This window comes from Hylaeus volcanicus, chromosome 5, assembly GCF_026283585.1.
Source record: "Hylaeus volcanicus isolate JK05 chromosome 5, UHH_iyHylVolc1.0_haploid, whole genome shotgun sequence".
Taxonomy (NCBI): domain Eukaryota; kingdom Metazoa; phylum Arthropoda; class Insecta; order Hymenoptera; family Colletidae; genus Hylaeus; species Hylaeus volcanicus.
In genome coordinates, this window is record NC_071980.1 from 19,650,645 (window position 1) to 19,664,572 (window position 13,928).

General features: G+C 40.1%; 1 protein-coding gene across 2 annotated transcripts in view; it reads right to left on the minus strand.

Moving 5' to 3' along the window:
* Positions 1-13,928, minus strand: part of LOC128876184 (polypeptide N-acetylgalactosaminyltransferase 2) — a 284,435-nt gene that overhangs the window by 174,200 nt on the left and 96,307 nt on the right. The gene's annotated exons all lie outside the window — the stretch shown is intronic.

The following is a 13,928-nucleotide window of genomic DNA, read 5'->3' on the forward strand; positions in this document are numbered from 1 at the left end:
AATAAAAATTCATCTAGTTGTATCATTCAACATTCGTGACAAATACGTGAAAAAATATTATGACAGTTCGCGGTCATGACATAGAAGTTGCCGTATCCCGCTTTATAATATAAAGTTACACTGAGAGGCAAAGTTTTAATTGAAAATTCCGACTACAGAAAGCAAGAAAATTTGATACCCCGCAAACCAATACCACTAAATTCCTGCAACAACCATTCATTCTTTATAACCACATGCACAACGTTATTTCCCGTCGAAAGCCACGCAGAATTTATTACGTAAGACTCCGACGTCCGATACTTTCGAAGAAACCGTCGCAAGGTTGAAGCATCTAGGAGTAGTTTCGCCTCTTAAATTTCGTTCAATTGCACAAAGAGCCGATAGAATTTCCGAGGACCCAATTTCAACCGGAAAAGGTCGAGAAGAACTCGCGTAGCAAATACAGGGCTAAACGGGGGGGGGGGGGGGGCGCGTGTCAAAAGAGCGAAAGGAGAACAGTAAACATCGGCGATGGCCAGAGGGTACGTGTGGCGAGAATAAAAAAAATTCCTGTCCGATAGGGTGACGTGGCAAAGAATATATCGACGAACCCCTTTTCGAGAGCTGCGAAGCACAAAGGGTCCTAAACGAGCCCCGGGGTGCGCCAAATTTCGGCTCGTGCGTGCCTAGTCGTAACAAAACCACCGCTACGCCGACTGTGCTCGCGTCTCTTACGCGGCCCACACAGTCGGCGTAATTGCCTGGCCTGAAACAAAAGAACGGTCGCAGGCAGGTGAAAAATACACACGGAATGGAAAAACTGGCGCGTCTCCAATTCGCGGCCCGATACGGGCTTGCCCTCGGCTTCGTTCTCGTGTAACGAACCACGGGACGCCTCGTCCTCGAGCATTACTGGAACCAGGAGTCCCGGTCGCTGTTCCACTGAATTTCTTTTTTCTGCGGTCTTTTTTTCTACGGACAGAGAAAGGCTAAACTCCTCGCAGTATCGATTCACAGGAATTTATCCGTTGACCCGTTAACCCTTTCGTTCCCACCGAAGATATTATATTATCGAATGAAATATTAATGTCATGTGTGTTTAACACTAGAACTATCAGGAACAGTGCATAAATACTAAGCATGATATCGTATTCTAGCAATTGGAGGGAAAGCAGCAAATCAATAATAGCTAAAAATAATAGAAAAAGTACTGATAATAACTTTGTAATTTTAAATAGAAGTTCTCATCATGAATTTTATAGTTTTACTGTTAAACTGTTAAAATCTTAACCATATTATATGTCTCGTTCTCGACGATAGTATTATAGTCATGCTTGTATCACAACGCTTAGCTTCGCATCACAACGTTTAGCGCATATTGAATCTGAATTTGGCGCTCATCCGTCGCCAACTTCTCTTTATTTATTTCTAGCCTCATCGTTTTGTGTAACAAACATGAGATTATCACGAGTATTTTTGAAGATGATAGTGGGAATAGCGTTAGTCCTGGATATACCTCAGTTATTTTATATGTATTATTCTTGTAATGTGATTAGAAAATGGGGGAGGGGAGACTATCATCTTCGAACGAGACATTTCATATAATCTTGCGATTAATTTGCGAGTACGTGCTATTACCATTCATTACTAGTTGAATTATCCGACATTGACCGAAGATAGGAAACATTGACTTCATGCAGAAATTATTTTAACGCTTTCCGATACACAAAGCTTTTTATTACATTTTTTTATGGTACATATAAGCTGGGCAATGCCGATACCTTTGTATCGTATTAAAGGCAGAAAGGGTCGGATCGATATCTCCGTTACTGTCGGTTCTATCGAAAATTTGTATAGAACAAGAAAGTTTCAGAATTTAATGTGCAGTTACTTTCGCTATATGCCGGTTTACCTCAGAAACGCCGGTACCCGAGATATCGCATATTTTATGGTTACCCTCCTGTGACACCTGACACGAATTTTGTAGTGTTAACGAACAAAATGTCAAACTGATACCCATCAAATTTATCAATTTAATGACGCTTGTTACTCTGCTATATAGCTCGGAATTTTATATCTTTCCTCACAACTTAAGCAGTTCCAGATTGAAATACTAAAAATCATCGAAAAACTAGACGTAATTCATTACACGTTCTTGGATCTTAGACACAGTGAATTGGAAAGAAATTTAGCTATAATACAATATCTCAAAATCTTAAATGGGGTGGTAAAATTGTTTTAGAAAATCGTATGCATCGAGCTCCACGCTTTCCCCACCAAGAAAATACAAATATTTTAATTTTCGTAAGCACATCTTGCATAACTAAAATAAAATTCACATAATAAAGAGCTGAAGAGAACTTGCTACTGAAATACATGCTACTAGTCACAGCTACTAGGTGAAAGATTTGGTACCGCGCTAACAATAGCTATACTTCCCAAAGCGAAAGACGCAGTCAAGATTTCCAAATCCGTACGAGCAGGATTGATGCGCCAGGTCACTGAACTCGTATTTTTCGCGAGACAGTTGGCTTTCTGTTTCGACGTGGAACGTCGTTCCGTTTGGCACGGTCGTCCAGGAGCCGTGATATCGAGGAATATAGGAGCTGCTGAACCGAACAAAGGAAGAGAATCGGCATCGCGTCGCGGGTGACGTATTATATCTGCACGAGCAAAAGTCAAGGGAACAAAGTGACGTGGAAGCCCGCGTAATTGCCGCACGCAACAAAGCCACTGGGAGAAAGATTGGCGCGATTCCAGCCTCGATGTTTCCACGGCGTCGCCCTGACAAGACGCAGACCTGCGGCTCTACGCGCGTGCACGTAATTACGCTGGGAAAATCGACGCTACGGTTAAACCACTAGTCAGCAACGTTATCCTGTTTACCTTAAGGAGGAGGCCACCTAGGACGCGTGAAAATCATGGCTGTATTCAACAAATTTTTAGTTCGGGAACAATTGACTTAATGGTAGATTTGTTTACTGGATTTTATTGTATATATTAGATGATAATAAAATAGTTTTAGTTCAGATTCTTTAAATAAAATAGCGATGCTGGAGCCATTAAGAAGCACTCGAAGGACACGAAGGGGTACCGTGGTCAACGATCAAACGATAAATTCCATCAGTATTGTGATTCGCCATTTTTATTCCTGAATTTTGATTTCAGATTCGTAATCAATGACCTCAAAAACCGCAGAATACCAATTAATAATTTAGTTTTGAGTTCATATTTAAACTCAATGTGAACAAAATTATTGACTACATTTATCGTGCGACATCTGTTTAATTATTAAAAATTGTGTGCTTTCGTTGTATTTACGATGAAACAGACTAATGGATATTGAAAGAAAAGAATCGTGTTTACTGCATTTAGATGCAGGCGTGAAAGGGTTAACCATCGTAAATTCGATGTATTAGTGACCGCATCGAGGGTTGATGGGGCCTCCATTAGGCGTGCAAATAAAATCAGCTGGAGACAAACAGCGGGACTGCGATAATTGATGAATCGTCGAATAAAAGCGTGTTTGGTTAAATCACTCACGGATACGTTGATCGTTGACCATGGTAAAACTATCCATTGACAGGGCGTAATGGACTTACCTAAAAGCAATCAGAAACGTGTTAATTCAATTAAGCAGAACGTGGAAATTTGATTAAGAATTAAAATTGTAATACAATTAAAAGTCTTTGTGTAAATACATAAACCGAATAGTATTTACATATTACGTTGTATATAAATTAAGTTTGAGTTAAAGAAAGAGTGTCATTAATAAACAAAGGTAAAACTATACTCCTTTCAAAAATCTCCATTCTCTCATTATGTGCTCCAAGAAATCTAATTGAACATTTCACAGGTCTCGCTCAATTTACATTACAAACGGCGCAAGTTTCCACACCCCATGAAAAAGTCTTCCTAAATTGATACCAGTTCCTCCGTCAATCAACAAAGGATCATCCCATTGTCTTCGGCAGCAGGCTCATAATATAAGCAAAATCCACCACCAGACAACAAGATTAAATCCTCCGAGATTACAGGGGAACGTAGCGAGGGATGGGGGGTCCAAAATCGAAACAGTAACTCCAAAGAAGAATGACAGGTTTAAGAACGCGGAAGGGAGGCAGACGCACCGTCGAGGATGGAAGGAAATTTTGAGGGGGCGGTGGACGCTCTGAGCCGGTCTCTTGGCATCACGATTAATCGTCGCATCCATCCGAACGGGCCTTCAGCAGCAACGTTCAGCGCCAGGGATCCCCCTTGACGCGTCTGCGATTGAGACGTCTCCACCCTCAACTCTGAATCGCACGTTAAACCGACCTAATCCACCCTTCACGGCTGTGGGAGTGGTGCACGCGCGCTCACGCGGCCCGCCCTGGAGAAATCTTACGGCTCTTTCTCACGAGTCGGCGGATAGCCAATTCCACCAGCGTACCACAGCTTTATTCAAAAAGAAAAAATGAAGGGAATGCCCCCAGCGGAGTTATTTGCCAGCGCGAACCGAGGGATGATTTAATGGGACGCCTGGAGAGAGCTCCCGATGACCAGTTCACTGTCTGCGGTGGAGAATTGTGGTGTTCTGCGATAGAACGAAGGAATAGTCTTGGAGAAAGGAATAGGTATTGGTCTAAATATTATTTAATAATTACTTCATACTTCGAAATATAAGCATAAGAAAAATTAAAAGGCAAGACACACCTTCGTTCAGGTTTCAATTCTTCATCTATGTTTGTAAAAGTATGCATGTATATTCTTAGTCTAATAATAATCGTATTGGTAATCATAATGATAATGCATGGAACGCATTTTAGCTCGAAAGTCGACTGACTAAGGGTTGAACGTGGAGCGTTGAACGGTGGAGAATTGTGGTGTTCCGCGATAGAACGAAGGAATAGTCCCGGAGAAAGGAATAAGTACTGGTCTAAATATTATTTTATAATTATTGCATGCTTCGAAATATAAGCATAAGCATAAGAGAAATTAGAAGGCAAGACACACCTTCGTTCAGATTTCAATTCTTCACCTATGTTTGTAAAAGTATGCATGTATATTCTTAGTCTAATAATAATCATACTGGTAATCATTAGACTGCGGATCTTTATGCATTTATAGGAAATTTGAATGTGCAAAACCTACAAAATGCAAACAATATGCAAGAATATAAAAAAGATTGAAAGTAAAGTTCATCTTATAATATTTGCAGAATAAAATAAATTCCTATTTAGATTCAATTTTTGTGGGCACGTTCGCGATGATTTTATTTTACATAAAGATCCGCAGTCTAGTAATCATAATGATAATGCATGAAACGCATTTTAGCTCGAAAGTTGATTGACTAAGGGTTGAACAAGTAACCTTGGTCGGGAGCGAAACTTTTTCTCGGCGGTGGAGAAATCCCGTGGAAGAAAGTTTCTCCTCCTAAATCCCGTCTCTCCGGGGTGTCATTTAATCGATCCTACCGATGTCTGGAACGTACTTGAGCTTCCACGAGCCACTCTGTTCTCGCAGGAGAGGTATTCTCTCCTCGGTGATTGTAAGACACTTCACCCGGGCCAGAAGTAAACGTAAAGGCGGCCCTCGACTTCCTCCCTAGAATTAAACACTGCTGCGCCCGTGGAACTCCGCGGATTATACGCGATACGTCGAAAAGACAGTCTCCAGTGGAGCTATCCGTGCTCTGTGAGTAATTTTTATCGCGAGAGCCGCTTGGGAGTGAAGATCCAATTACTTGGCGCGAAATATACCAGCATAAGTCCAGAATTTTATTCGAGACGTTTCAACCACTTATATTTATTGTTAAACTTTAAGAATTAGTGATACTGGTTAATAAAGTGAACAAATTACCTGGTTAAGAAATTAAGAAATTACCATGTTAAGGTGAAAGCACAGAATGGGTGATTGTGTACAATATCTACTGTAGATGTATCCATGAAAGTAGCTTGAAATTTAAAACATACATCAGTGATCGTATACAGTAATAAATATCATAGAATGCGTATTTTATGCATTTATGGTGTACAGTAATATGAAAAACATACCAACAATATAAATAAGGTACATCGAACATCATCTATTAATATAATAATTTAACATTTCGTTTTAAATAAGTGCACATATCCTTTGGTTATGTTTAATATGTACATATTTGTCATATGAGCTTGCATTATAAATGCATAACATTCGCCGTCTAGTAATAAGAATAGTAAATGTCAATTTTCGAAAGCAATTACATCGGACGACTTGGTGATCGTATACATTTCCTAGTGCTTTTGTACAATCATCCCATTTACATAGATAACTTCAGCATAGTTAAAAGTTGTAGCCGGGGTACTATCACAAGTAAACAGACCAGCTGATGTGGCAGAGGATACTTGGCTCCACCAGCCAAAGAAGTATTCCAAAGACTATTTATCTTTCCAGGAAAGGAAAATCGAGTCTCGAAGTACGAAGGATAGAGAGGTAGCGTCAGTCGAAGGGTCGAAGGGTTGCGAGTCTCTCCCAACCGCCTATCCAATTTTCCAAGGCTTAACCAGTCCGTTGTTTCTTCTCTTTGGCTCTGATCGAGTCGCGAGACGCAAAGACTGCTCGTTTCCATCGTTTGGTTCGCGCACGACGGATTTCCAAGTGACACCGATAGAAGGAGACAGTGGAGGGGTGGCTGGGATCCAAACGTAACGCTCCAATTCGTTTTATCCGGTCGCTCCCATCGATTACGTGGTATTTTCTAGAGATTAGTTTTCGAGATGAAGTTCTCGTTTTGTCGTCTCCTCTGGCATCACCGGATGCCCTTTTTTACTTTGTCGACGCGAAAATGATTCCTCCCCTTAGCGACACGCAGAAATATGATCACTTTGGCGAGGGTGGCTTCTTCCAAAGACTAGAGAGACGAACTGGAGTTATTTCTTAGAGACTTTTCCAAGATTTCTTGGCTATAAATTATAACAAGAAATTGTGAACTCTTTTATCAATTCTAAAGCATATTTAATGATAAGTTCACTCCTTGCTTGTTTCTATTTCAAGCATAATAATTCCTTTCCAAAGAGATTAACGTGTCGTTTGAGTAAAAGCTCGAGCATGATTTTCCAGGGATGAATTTTCGAGGATGCTTGGACTGTCGTATAATAATACCTAACTTGGAAGCGTTAGCTAACGATAAGGACATGTCTGGCGAACGCTAGGCAGCTAAGCGAGAAGATAAAGGATGCGGAAATATTAAGGCATCCCTTCGAGGGATATGCTTGTTTATTTAGTATTGATGAATGCTAATGTATTCTCGGAGAGGGACGCGCTAATTATTCGCGATACAGCACGTTCCAGCTTATGCCCCTTATGTTCCGTCCCCAACCCTAATTTAAGTTATTGCCGCCTCGACCGTCTTGTACCGCATGTAAATACAATTCAGACATAGACGAAGCGGAACCTGATGTTATCGCGTGTCCCTACCAAGCATCCTTGTCAACGAGAAGTATAATTGAATGGTTAGAAATTTGATATATTTCGTAACCTATTAGAAAATAAATTTAATTTATTTGCTTGACAGGTGGGAATTCAGCTTCAAATAGAAATCAAATAGAAATCAACTCAAATCACAGAAATGAATATTTCATACATTCACAAATCCTTCTGTACGATTACTTGATCTCGTACATTCACCAATGACTCGGCGATTATATGCATTGATCAGTGATTCTGTACAATCATCCTATTTCATAGACTCACGAAGTCCACAAGAAGTTGAGATGCAAACGTGTTCATTTTATTCTCTCATGTTAGTATGCAATGTTTCTGAATTATTTCAATATTAAAATAATAGTTCGAACGTTCATATCAGCAGTTTGTGGGTGAAATATTTATTGTACGTTTAAGATAAATTAGACCTGAGTGGTTTAGCCTCCCACTTCGAGAGATGCAGCGAATTCGTCACAAGAGAATCATGAGGTGTGATCGCAATTACGTTGGAAATGGTCAATTTTCATGATGACCCCATTACGTGAAATTTCATGAGAGCCTCGGGGGGTATTATATCGGCGCTGTTCAATGCTGATGATATAAGATGGGTTCGCATGCGAGCCGTAACAATGTATCTTCATCAACACGGACGAGTGAAAGGGGCACAGATAAGTGGCGTTGCGAATGCTATCTATTAGCTTGAACAGTGAGTTTCGCAGCATCGTTTCCTGACCCATACGGAAATGCGATCTCGAAAATCCACGTCCATTGAAATTTAAGTACTCCAAGACTGAAAGTAGGTTGAGTATCAACATTTGCAGGAATGTGAAGATTCCAGGGCTGCACGTGGAACTTTAATACTGAACTTAATTTCCACAATAAATAAAATGAATTGAGTAAAATATTCCAACTGATAATTCTACAGAAAAATCATGGGAATTTTGTCGATTCAATCAATTAAACGAGTAAATTTATTTAAGTTCCATTATCTTTGAAATGAAATAAAAAAGGGGTGGCCATCTTCTCGTCACCAAATAACATTTTAATTATTTGGAGAACCTATATATTTATAATATTCCATAAAGATGTAGTTATTTCAACATTTACTTCATTTATTTCTCCTAGCATCCACATGTTGTAATGTACTTATTATAAATTTGGTTTTCTACTATGTCTAATTCCTCAATAATAAATATAAACATTTGTCATGGTGGACAAATAATAAGCTCGTAGAAAGGTTCCAAGATACTTCACGCTTCGAGGACCACGATCGACTTCGTTCATCATCTCGAACATCCAACAAAAACCTAACAATTATTATTTACACCAACAAATCCTTTAACCGCTTACTGCTCTCGAGACCTAACGTTTTCTTTGCTCTTAAAAACTTCCAAGAGCAAAATAAATTGTGTTATTGCAAACGAAAGATTATCCCCAGCGTGATCTTTCTTTTCTTTCTTCCCTTTCAAGGAGAATCTATCGCTGAAAATCGAACGATTTTCAGCCAATCGATCTTCCCAGTTGCACAAAAACACACCAAGCGTCCGTACAAACATCCATTACAGCTACTTCGCGAAGAGGTCCAAGATCTCGGAGTAAAAGGTTCTCCCTTGCTCTCAGCTTCCGAAAGGACTGTAACGGGAAGCGCACTCGTTAGACGAGAAAGCCTCCGTACACAGGATCAGGTCGCACGAATAACTCTGCCTCATCTTCCTCCCTCCAACGTCCCCTTTCCCCATCCCCCAGGGAATGAGTTGCTCCTGCGGCTGGGGAAAGCTTTGAGGTGTCACGGAGGAAGTCTTGTCTCGCTGGGAACCACGCTTTGCCGAAACTTTTGATAGTTCTAGGCTGCGAGACGCTTTATGCGTTAACTCGAGTTTCGATCGAGTCAGTCGGGTTGATCTCTTGGCGTGTTCATTAGGATGAATTGACATAAATATTTACAGTAAATTAGTCGAGTGGAGATCCTCATTAGGGACGTTCAAAAGTCGACTTCTTGAATTTGATCTTCTGTAATGTAGGAGTTTCTACGGAAAATAAGGAACTGAGATTCCAATCCACGATCCTCGGAACCTCGGCTTTTTCTACACGACCAATCCCGTAACCTACAATTCGTGCTTTTGTTTCACTCCTTATTCTGGAGTATAGGAGGCACGATATTAGAGTAAGTGTGGTAGGAGCAATAGAAATTGCATCACTTTTAAAAAATATAGATTTACTACTTGATTGATGCATTGCGCAAGGGGCACCTCTATGAGATATTGTTTGATACATTTTAGTAAATAATGTTACATAATGCTTTAATGGAACGGAATATCTTTATTTATTTTATTGTTTCATTGTATTTTAATTTTATTTTGTTATATCGTTATTTATTTGTTTTTTTCAATAATAAAAATGGTTACGGGTTACGTGAGAATTAAAGTGAAAATATTTTTACTTAACGAGGATGTATTTATTGCAAATTTTATGTATCAATGGGGTACGCAAATATAAAAAATGTGTATTAAACATAAACAGAATGTATACACCAATTCAAACTAAAATATGAATATTATCACATTGTTTAATGAAATATACTTTGCAAACGTTTTAGATACGTTCATATTACCATACACGTCATAAATACACGAAATTTACGGTCTAGTTGTAACCAATCGAACGATAGCACGAAGTTTAAGTTATAATATTCATAGCATGTTATGCTAGATCTCATCAATCTCCGTCGTAAATTGCCACCCATGAAAAATATGCTGACGACGAACTTATGAAATAATTCGTTTACAAGTCCCCAGGGTTTCGAGGCCAATTTGTTTACGGAGCGTGGACCCCCTTTCTAGCAGGCACGAGGAAAAGTGTAATCAACTTTAGGAGCAGGTGACTCGATTGTATTCTAATTCAATTCCTGTATGTACGACATAATTGAATTAAATTCTGCTGGCTACGTCGCACATCTAGGAAGAGAGGACGTGGCTCTCTACGGAAACATATTTTTAAGCAATACGCTTTTGAGTATTAAAACTACACTACAGTTTCACGCGTTCCAAATATGGAATTGGGGAAGGCGTGGAACATATGATAAACACGATCGTCTAGATGGAAAGCCTCATTTCATTTTCGTACAACCCGAAAGAAAACACTAGGATTGTTAGTGATGGGCACGAGACGAGATAAATCGAGATCTCGTCTCGATTTCGAGATGTGATTCGAGATCGAGATTACTTGTAACATTCGAGATCAATGCTCCGCTTCAAGGTTGCAAATCCCAAATATAAAACGCTTCGCCGTTACTATTCCAATCGAAGAAGAAACTCCAAGTCCTTCAAGAAACGAAAGATCCAGATTCAGGGTCATAACCCTATCCTTCCTTGCACGCACCCCCCCCCCCCCCTAGGCGATATCGCAAGGATGATTTGATCTCTTTAGAAAGTTAATGGGACGCAGAAGGAACGGGAGATCGCGCGCTATTAGGGTCGCGCTCGCGATCGGCCCACTTTCGGACCGAAGCCGAGCGTTCTCCGAGAAGAGAAATCGATGTACAACCTTTCGATGTGCACGAGCTGCGTCGAGTGGCTCGCGGAAGCGGAGTAAACGGAATGCTGGACTGGCGAACTTTTGCCCATCGAAAGTTAGATTACTTTCGCGCGGCTTACGCCGGGTCATCTGACGCCTCTGGTTCGGGAAATAAGAAGAGACCCAGAGAACGTGGTCGTGAGGCTTTGGGAAACGATGGGAGCGCGGGAACGGTCGGGGACGGAGAAAAAACTTCCTTCTGAGGAAAAGGCTTTGCAACTCTTGGGGCGCTGGTCCGTAACTTTGCGTATTTGGAGGGCAGGCTCGATGCTGGATCTCGCGATGGCGTTGGTAGATGCTGAGCAAAGGTATAAAGTGAGGCGAGGGACATGCTTGTACATTGAGCTGTGGGCTCTGTTTTTGTAGGAATGGAAGCTGGCGAGGGTAATGGTCAGTAGTGATGTGATTGATCACGTTTGAGTTTCGGAGAGCGAGGAGTTGTGTATGGGTTCACTTGAGAAGATGAGAAGTTGATTAACGCATTGATAGCCACGTCACCTATGTTGGGTGCTGCTCATTGGACAAATCGATTAACTTCATAAAACAAAAAGTTGAGAAATGCGATGAAATAATGTGCATTATTTTCTAAAATTCTCTTCATAGTAAAAATTCAAATGAATATTCTAGAATGCATAAATACAGATGCAGCTTTTATTTAACGATATATAAAATTAATAAGAAAGGATAGTCAAAGATGTCATAATTTCTATGTGACTGGTGGAATTGATCGATTTGTGCAATGCACGACGCATACGCGGATTACATTGCTTTTCATTGAATAACTAAAAAAATTAATTCTGAATGATAAGTATAACAAAAAATAAATTTAAATGAAATTCTTGAATTTCGATGGAGTTACAGATATAAATACCACGATAGATGTTTGATTATGTAGTTTCTAATAGTCTGTAAACAAAATTCATAGTAGAAATTTTCAAGAGTGTTAGTCCTGCAGACGTGTTAAAGGAAAGCACATTAGAGAATTGAGCCATAAGGCGATAAGAATTGTAATTCTGTACTATAGCAAAGAAGAATCAGCGTCGAAGAAGGACCTAGAGTAACCGAAAATAAGTCGGAGAGGTTCAGTACCAAGAAAGAAGAAAATAATAAAAAACAAAGCAAGTATAGGAGGTCGATAGCAAGAAAGAAGAAAATAGGAAAATACAAAGCAAACGGAGAGGGTCAGCACCAAATAGGAGAAAGGCAGAAAAATATAAAAGAAGTCAAGTCTTTCTAAGCATCAACCGAAAAGCACTATTTTCTCAAAATGCATTTCGCCTGTCACGCTGCTGCGATTCTCAGCCTCTCGATCGACTCAATAACACGCCGAGCGCATTTTGCGAGCACGTAGCGAGAGAACACCGAACATGCCACGGAGATTCCCTGAATTTTAACTGCGCCGTGGAGAAAATTGCCCGGTCCAGTAATTGAACGAACTCGTGCCCGTTGGTTTCCGGTCCAACAACTAGCACGGTTATGACGGCCACCGCTGGTCACCGTGGAAACGGTTCGGAAGACACACACGACACGGTTTTTGCCGCACGCGGCCGCACAGATACATCAAACTCGTAAACTTTCATAAGCTCGAGAGTAAAGTCGTTCCTGAATCGCCGCGGCGGGAGTTTGTCGCTACTTTAAAATGTAATCGCTGCGCTCAACCGTGTCCCGCACTTAAATAATTATTTGGTCGACCGTCTCGGTTATTTTTCTCGTCTGCGAAGTTCGCAAGCTCTCAGGTCTGCATCCTTAACAAAACTTTTAATTTTTGAATTTCTTTTTTATTTAGCCGCCGTTCAAAGCCGCAACATCGACTTAAACGCCTCTTTTCTCCTCTTCTTGGAAATAACTCTTTCACCTACGATTTACTGTAGGATTGTACGTTGCCATAATCAAGTATAAAATTCCTTGCGCCTAACTCGTGTTTTTCTTCTTCGACTCAAATTCTGTACCACGAGTCTCACACGTTGTTAAAGGTTAAGCTCTTATGAAGCTTCTGGCATGGAACATGTGGTGCGTTTTAAACAGACTTTGCAAACCATGTTGTAAACAGATGAATTCTACTGAGAATCATCCACGTGTTTAAATTTCATAAATTGTTATCTCAATTTACCGAATGTCCATGCTGGACAAATTGTAAATACACTTGGAGGTACGAAAACAAACATTTTATTATTAAGAGAATTTTGTTTGACAATTTCGGATTCTTTGATGGTACGAAAGCAGTAATTAGTAGTAATTTTTACCACATTGCAATAAATACTAAGATCAACAAAAATTCTTGCTTTCATTTACTTAACTCTGAATCCTCAATGCAGAAGTTATTGAAAGCTTCTAAACTATATTGTTCAATACTCTTTAATCTTTATACTCAATACAACCCGAGATTTCTGTTCTGATGTTAGAACACAATCCTCTCATCGCGATTACCTGACGTATTTTCAGTCGTACACGTACGTTGGAGCAAGATCATCCTGTGCAATCAAAGATACAGGAGGCATTGTCTGAATCTTGTTAGTCCCGTGATTTCCCCGAACGCTCGCTGGAGATTCTTGGCACGGATGATTACGATACAGCCAATCAGAGTTTCTTGGACCGTCTCTGCTCTGAGAACAGCCACGAAGAGGTCATTGTGGAGCCTCCTCATGGTATACACGTGTAATGTCTCATGGAGAACTAATACACATATGGTGAATCTATATTAGATATTCGACATTTGTAAAAGCATAAATATTTAGCCACAATCAAATAATTATACTCGTGCTTAACTTTATGATTTTTCTAATACGCGACAGAGCAAAGAAAAATATTTTATAATACTTTGACCTGAACCAGATGAGATTTGGATCCGAAAATTGCCATTTTTCTTGCAGGACACGTGTTCCTTGCATATCCCAATTTGCGATCCCAAAATCTTCTCTCTCGTGACCACG